At 38.1% G+C, this 8380-nt stretch overlaps 1 pseudogene; it reads left to right on the top strand.

The window, feature by feature from the left end:
- The first annotated feature begins 863 nt into the window (after positions 1-863).
- On the top strand, positions 864-8151 carry LOC140932387 (uncharacterized; annotated as a pseudogene).
- The last annotated feature ends 229 nt before the right edge of the window (positions 8152-8380 follow it).

Below are 8380 nucleotides of genomic sequence, written 5' to 3'. Positions count from 1 at the left end.
TGGAAAGCTGCATAATTACGCTAAAGCGACGATGGCCGAATGCACAAATTGCTTTGTCTGCTCTCACATATGCCCCTAAGGGAGGCAGCATAACTCGTCAAGGTTACAAAATAGAAGATGGAATTCGAGGCAGTACAATTTAGAGTTCCCTCCTTTACAAGCACTAAACGCCCTTGCTGACTACTTTAAAAAGCACCATCCAAGATAAGTGCTTCATGCATATTGAAAAACCATGGTTCGACGGGCAATGCAACATAGAAAAAGAAAATCTTAAATCATTAGGTAGGCATATCTCACGAAACCCGAACGTGTAGGAATTGAGATCAAGTCTACACAAGAAAAAAAAAGGCTTTCAAACATCTATGTAGAAAAAAGAAACGCCAACATTATAATCAGATAATTAAATGTATTGATCTCAGCAATGCTAAAACTGCATGGAGACAACTTAGGAAATTATTCAACCTGGGCAAACCCAAAAATATGCAAAAAAAAACATCTGATGACTTGGGGAAGTTTTACAGTTATTTTAAAAAGTTGAACGCACGAAAACAGCAAAATGAAGAGTACCTACCAACAAGATCAGAGGCCTTGGGCCCCCTAGATTATGAAATATCTGAACAGAAACGGTAACTGTTATCGACCTCTTAAAAACTGGAAAGGCCCCGGGAGTAGATAACATTTTATGTGAGCTGCTCAAACATGGCAAGGAGGCCTTAAAAGGGCCTCTCACAATCCTTTTCAATAATATCCTAATCAGTGGTAGGTACCCTACCCTGTGGAGTCATGGCCTAATTATACCAATCTTCAAAAAAGATGATCCGTCCAACCCAGAGAATTATAGAGGAATTACTCTTTTATCAGCAATGGGAAAGATTTTTACCTCAATAATGAATAACAGTCTTTGTGACTATCTAATTGAAAAGGGCATAACTACTCCGGAACAATGTGGCTTCCGAAAAAAACATGGTACACAGGATAGTATTTTTATTTTAACAGCACTAATAGACAAATATGTTAAATCTAAACCCAAGAAATCAAATAACCTTTTATTCACCTGCTTTGTTGACTTCAGAAAAGCATTTGATAGTACCCCCAGAGGGAAACTGTTTCAAAAATTGAGGCTAGCGGGAGTAACGGGGCGTTCCCTTGAGATTTTGCATTCAATGTACTCCAATGATAAATCATCTGTGAAAATGGAGAATATACTAACACCTGCCTTTCGATGCCATACCGGAGTAAAACAAGGTTGCATGCTCTCGCCAACCCTTTTTAACCTTTATCTCAGTTACCTTTCAGAGGAACTTAAGGCCAAGAACCTAAATGACGTAGAACTAAATGAGTTACCGTTCAGTTGTATGCTCTACGCGGATGACTTGGTCATATTCTCCAAATCAAAAAACGGACTGCAGGATTATTTGGATTCCCTCAGTGAATACTGTAAAGAAAACGACTTGTCGGTTAACCTTAATAAAACTAAGGTGCTAATTTTTAATAACTGCGGGAGAACCATGAATAAGCACGTATTATACTATAGAGGCAGTAAACTTGACAATGTTAGCAATTACAAATATCTTGGCCTACAATTTAGTACTTATGGGAACTTCACGTACGCTAAACAGGAAATAAAGAAGGTTGCCCTTAAAGCTTTGTACAAACTCAGGAAGGAAATGGGCGACCATTTCAGAGACGATGTACAGCTCACGAAAATGTTTGACACGATTATTACCCCAATACTCAAGTACGGAAGCGAGGTCTGGGGTGTTGATCACGACGGAAAGCTAGAAAATGATCCAATTGAGTTGGCTATTGAGTTGGTTCATTAGGTGGCTATTGGGAGTTAACAAATTCTGTAGCTCAAATGCGTGTAGATCGGAGGTAGGCCGTTTCCCAATGCGAACGAAGACAAAGTGCAGAGCCATTAAATATTGGCTGAAATTTTGTGAGCCGGAGCACCAAAATAAACTCTCTGGAATAGCATTTACAGATCAAATTGTCAAGACAAAAAGGAACTTTGGCCAAGCAAATTAAAACGGCTATTAAATCTCGCAGGTCTTGGCGACATATGGTCAGCGAAAACGAACACTCCCGCAACCATGAGCTATATACGACAGAGACTTTTAGACATAGGACAGCAAACATAGATTAGCGAAATACACAATGATGAACGAAAGGACCCGCATCAAAAAAACAAACTAAGAACTTTTAGGAAATTTAAACTTACCCATTACTACGAAAATTACCTCACAAATGTAAGAAACATCAATCATAGAGTAGCAATCACAAAGCTAAGATTAAGCAACCACAAACTAGCAACTGAAACTAGGCAATACGTTAAACCCTATCAACCACGAGACCAAAGAATCTGTCCATTATGTAAAACTGGATTAGAAGACGAGGAGCATTTTTTGATAAATTGCATAGCTTATAGGGATCCTAGGAGAGAGCTGTTCAATACGCTAAAAAAGGAAACTAATCTTTTTCTTGACTCTATGACTCCAAGCTCTGCTTTTGCAACGTTGATAAGTATAAAGCAAGGAGAGAAAACGCAAAAAATTGTGGCTAAATACCGTAACGTATGTGATCGTTTCCGCGAAAGAGAAAGACGCGTTAAATATAACCTTGTCTAGTTGTATAAATTCTACAAATGTACACCTCTGTAATTATTGCGCTAAAATCTTTGTTATCGTTGTAAACACATGTGTCTGTAGGGGCTCTGTTGATAATAAAGCAGCTATCCTATCCTATTCAATCCTATCCTACGGGAAGGCTCCGCCAAAAAGGGATACCTTTTTTAGCGTTCAGGTTATATGAAAGGGCAGGGATTTCACAAGTTGAAGCATATGAAAGGGTTTTGGGAAATCTGTCATTGCGATTTGTGAAAGGACCTACAAGGGCTGACAGGCGCAGTTTGTGGCTGCAAAAAGAGTAAACCGATGGTACTTTTACAAAATATAAAGGTTATGCAGCGTTACAAAGTAGTATGTGAAAGGGGTACCATTTTTCAATGACAAGAATACGAAAGGGGTGTCTTTTACGCCAAAAATGGTATATAAAAAGGTACGGGGTTGGACCTCGGGTTAGAGCCTCCTGTATGAAATTGCGTTAAAATTAGCCTGCAGAGCAGGCGTATTTTGGGTGGGCGAAACCTTGTTCGTGTTCGAAGTATTGTTGTAGCCGCCATCTTTGATTTATGACAGTGGAAGATTGGACAGAGTAGAAATAGTAACCCTTACGGTAGGTGCGAGGACTGGCCCCATCTCCTCCTCTCTTCGGGAAGTTTCAACATGGTGCGAGCAAATTGCGCGTTCAAAGAAAACGCCTGGACTGCAGGCTACGTTAAAATATAAGTTCCCCCCCTCCCCCAACACACACACACACACACACACACACACCCCTTCTGAGTTGTACAATCTTTTTAAAGCCATAATTTTAAGATGTTTCATTGTTAACAGGTTGAATAAATAAAATAAGTGTAAGTTATCTTGCTTTTTTTTTCAGATTTCTCGGCGGAAACAGAATCAAGGAAATCCCTGAAAGAGCCTTCGAGAATATGCCATATCTTGAAGTAATGTACGTAACAACTGAATCATAACCATCATTCATCTTGTTGATGCCTTTCTATTGTTAACATTTGTTCTTAATTTACTCATTACTTTACTTGTCATTCTTCACCTAAAATTCAGGTTTTTGTTCTCTTTTAGCTTGCTTCAAAATAATAACCTAACGAGAATCCCTGATCAAGCATTCAAGCAGCAAAGAACTCTTCAAGTAATGTACGTACGAAAATGACTGCCTTTGGCAGTTGTCACTATTCGCTGTACCTTTTGTACAGTAACATGGGAGCACCATAGGTTTAGGGTTATTTTATTTTAATTGACGGAACCTGTTTCAAAAATGCCCTAAAGTTTTTCAGAAACAAAATATTGCATATTCTTTCGTAATATGGAAGCAGCTTGTGGTACCCACACAAGCAAAAGCTGATCAACTATATAGATTGAGTGCAAAGATGAGCGCTCAAAATACGTACGCTGGACCAAAGTCGATTTTCACAGTGCGATAAAATCCCACCAATTTATTCAATTATAATCCTAATTAACAAGCATTGGCTAGACATATCTCTTTAAAGCACTATACTACTGTTTATTTATTTTAATCAATCTTTCAAGGCGCTGATACCAGTTAACATAAGAACTACTAATATTTATAGTTCCAGCTAAAGTCCTAAAAGCGAATGTTCCATTCAGAAACTTATAATTAAAAACAGCAAATAGACTTTAAACCAAGAACTTTAAGCCATTACAAAGAAACCCACAAATTTATCAACCAAACATTAGGAGACCTCCACTTACCAATGGAAGGAGGTGGAGGGTGATTTAAAAAAAGTAATCTCGCAAAGAAGCCTAAAAATCTCATTCATTGAGCTAGGTGAGAAGAGTAAGTGATGCAAGTAAATGCTTTAAGGGATGTGTTGGTAATTTTTCCAACCAAAGATAGTCAATTGTTTTCCAGTTTGCACCATTCGTTGTCAAAATCCATCGTGAAAGAGATGCCTATAAAGTTCAACCCTTAGTTCGCTAATATAAGATCGATGGAATAACGTATAACAGTAGGCGTTGCTGATAAGACCAAGGGAACGAAGAGGCGAAAACAACAACATGCGTTTGGTGTCTGACAACGAAACATTTTCCATTTTCGGCGTTTCCTTAAGAAGCATAAATTAAATTTGGAACTTACGTTAAAGAAATTATCAGCCACTCAAGCTTCGATTCAGTCTTTCCTCGGGGAGGAGGAAGATCGGACCGAGAATATAGCGGTGGAAATTCAGCCTATTCTCAGGCCCAATTAATTGCTTAACTAAGTTTGTAGATGCCGAATTCATTTTGCATAGCGATGTTTTATATAATTACATCACTTACTGCTACTTTTTATTTGGTTTTTGAACCATGGGTCATCCTTTGCAGATTATTCGGGTAAAAAAGGTTACGGGCAATCTAAATTTCTTATGATTAATGAATACACCTTATTCCAAAATGTTGGCAATAATAGGGTCTGTTTACAGGGAGGTGGAGGACTTCGGTGGGTGAGGTAACCCGCTTAGGTGGGTTAACCCCCCTGTCCATGTAATCTCTCATTTTAATTTGAACCAGGAGCCCATTTCCTGAAACGAGCAACTTCCACGACGTTTTCACGGACCAGTCTCTTTTCAGAACGGTTTTGGCGCGAATTTAGAATATCCTTTAAGTCCCACAAACCAGTCAGCAAAACCTACAGACCCAAAAAAGATAATTTTTGCCTTTTCAGTTAATGACGCTACGTTTTCGTCTTTGTTATTATCTTTATACTTCGAATGCGTTCATAGCGTGGTGGATATTCCATTTTCGCGTGAAAAATTGCCCTAAAATGTGTCTAAAAATAAACCGGTCCTTAAAAACGCCGTGACATAGGCCTAGTGTGGGAGTTGCTCGCTCCGGGTTATAGGCTGCTCTATGAACACGTTGACATGATAGGTGGGGTCACCCGCTGAGGCGGGCTGTCCGGTCTGAAGTGCTGAAACACTGATAATTTGTTTGATTGAATGGACTTCTTCAAAATATATAAAATACTATCTTTATTTTTTTTTGACGAAAGACAGAAAGTGAAACAAAAACCGCGAATTTTTTGGAAACACGGAGTTGTTCCCTTTGACGCATGCTCATTTCAGTTAATCAGATCGCGGAGCGTGCGAGGAGCGTGCGGGAAAAAGAGAGAGGACGAATTTTGATCGCTCCTTTTTTACTTATTGACAAGTTTTTTTTCACTGAATTTTATTAGAGAAACGCTTTTATGTAGTTTGAATTTATTTTCATGTGCTCAGCCGATATTAATTGCGTGGACTAGTTGCTTGAAATTAATTATTTCCAAAATATATTTACTGTGGTTACTTCTGCCAAAGCAACCACTTTGAATGAAAAAATACATAAGCTTACAATAGCGAAAGAAAAGAACATTGAATTCATTTTTCTTAGAACTTTGATTTGCATAACCTAGATCTTACTGAGAACAATTCGTGATAATCTTACCGTATCATGAACCAGCTAGTCCACGCAATTAATATCTACTGAGCACATGAAAATAAAATTCAAACAAAGGGTTGAATCTCGAATTTCGTTGGGAGGGGGGGAGAAGCGTTTTACTGGCTTAATTTATTCTCTCAACAATGCATTAAAGCAATTATAGTATAGCTAAAATTGAGATGTTTACACTGACATAATTTCCTACTCAAAAAGTAATTTCTTCGATTGAACTTTGACACAAACTGACCTTAAAAGTCTCTAAAAAAACCCTGCCACCTCACTTCTCATTCCTACCCGAGCGAGCACGGCACCCACGAAAAAAAGAGTCCTTAAAGCAAAGTTTCGTTGCTTGAAGGTGTCATTTTTTCTCAGAGGGTTAAGTCAGTATTTTTTCAAATTCTTCCTTTGCAAAATTTGTCCGTTTAGGGTGTATTTTCAATTCGATGACACCAAAGTAATCACTGAATTTTACGCGACGATGGCATGCAGCAGCCACTCTTTCAAAACTTGAAATAATTTACCTAGGAGCAAAAATATTCGCTTCAGTACCCCGCTAGATCACTCTATGTGCGTGCACCGCAAGTAAACGCGAAAAATAGGTCAGAGGGCCCTTAAATGAAAGTCTCGAAGTTAAGGATCGAAGTCCAATTAGGACCTCATTGAAGAGCTCGGATTTTTGATAGTAAAAACTCTTTACCCCAAATTCGAAGCCGACTTTAGACAATTTTACTTGAAAACCATTGTTTCTTTAAACAGAATGATGGAATCTTTCAAAATACGACTTAAAGGGGAGAGAAAACATTATTTTGAAGACATTCAAAGACCAGTTACCCGCTTTTTGCGCGTAACTTTGATTTCTATTGATGGAACTTTTAAGATCCTTCTTTGTTCAATGTTCTTTATGGGACTTTTTTGGGTGTCTGACCAACCAAGACCAAGTGACGCAGCATGTGAACGTTTGTCGAATCATAGTGATATAGATTGTTTTAGCGCATTTTTGATCGACAGACGGGCGAATTGACCTTAAAAGGTTAACTCTTCTTGCTGCTTTCTTGTAAGTCGTATCAAAATACATGTATGATGTATAACGCTCAGTTTGATTTACGTGTAGGTACTTGCGCGAAAACTCCCTTTAAAAGAAATATTTAGTTCCTTTTCTTGAAGGTTGATTCTTTATAGTTTCAGTCTTGCCATTTTTTCAGGTTGATGATCAGTTGACAATCTTCGCGCCAAATTTCTACGATGATTCTAATTTCCAATATGATTTGGTGTGGACTATCAATGTCCTGTTGAAGGGAGACTGAAGTGTCAGTGTTCCCAGCAAAAAGTTGACACTAGACGAAAAGGTGGTATTATCAGCGAATATATCAACAATAGCTAAGGGTAGATGGCTAATGAAAGTAAGAAATAAAAGGGGCCGTACAAGGCTTCCTTGAGGGACCCAGTGTGTAAAACTGACTTAAGTCGAGTCGGTGCAGTTTATGCGGACATACTGCTTTCGATAAGCAAGATTTTCTAAACAATTGTAAGTTAAAATCGTCGATTTAATATGCATTCAGTTTAGCAAGAAGAAGGTCATGCCTTATTAAAGTCAACGCACATAAGACCAGCCACATTATTGTTGTCAATATCAAAGAGCAACTGGTTCTACTTTAAATCGCTGGGATCAATGCAGTTTCGATCGGTTGAATTCTGTTCTTCAAAAACTATACTGCAATCCATACAGCAGGTTATCCCTAGAAAGGTACGAGTACACTGAGGGAGTCATAGATAGGCCTCTCAAAGCTCTTGGAGAGAATCAGAAGAACCAAAATTGGACGATAATAAGTAAATCGGTGAATGTCGAAAAATTGTGTTCTCCGTTCTTACGCGGACAACCTCTTAAAATTCCGCGTGGAATTTTACACGCCAAGCAAAGTGAAATGCAAACGTTCGAGACCATAAGGATTTTTTTGTAATTGTTGTTCGCCGCTATCGCCCTTCCTTTAATAACAACATTTGTTTGTCTGTTTGTTTTTTCAGAATGCTTTCAGATAATCCAGTGGAGATTATTGGATCAGATGCATTTACAGTTCCAGGAAATGACCTATTAGTGTAGGTTTTTGATGTATTGTAATAAAGGAAAATGATTCTTTCCTTTCCTTTTTTTTACTTGGCTTTTTTTTTGTAATATATTCTTTCTGGACTAAATCCTTGGTTTCCAATATTATCTATAAAAATTCTAGAATATGCTCTTGTTTTCCAGAACGCTTTTATTGACTCCATAATTGAGCAAGCAGCTCTAAAAACTCGAAAGCTTTTTCTATTTCAACTGCTGCACGTCAATT

The sequence above is a fragment of the Porites lutea genome, chromosome 3, assembly GCF_958299795.1.
Source record: "Porites lutea chromosome 3, jaPorLute2.1, whole genome shotgun sequence".
Classification (NCBI taxonomy): Eukaryota; Metazoa; Cnidaria; class Anthozoa; order Scleractinia; family Poritidae; genus Porites; species Porites lutea.
This window is presented reverse-complemented; position numbering and strand designations above follow the sequence as displayed.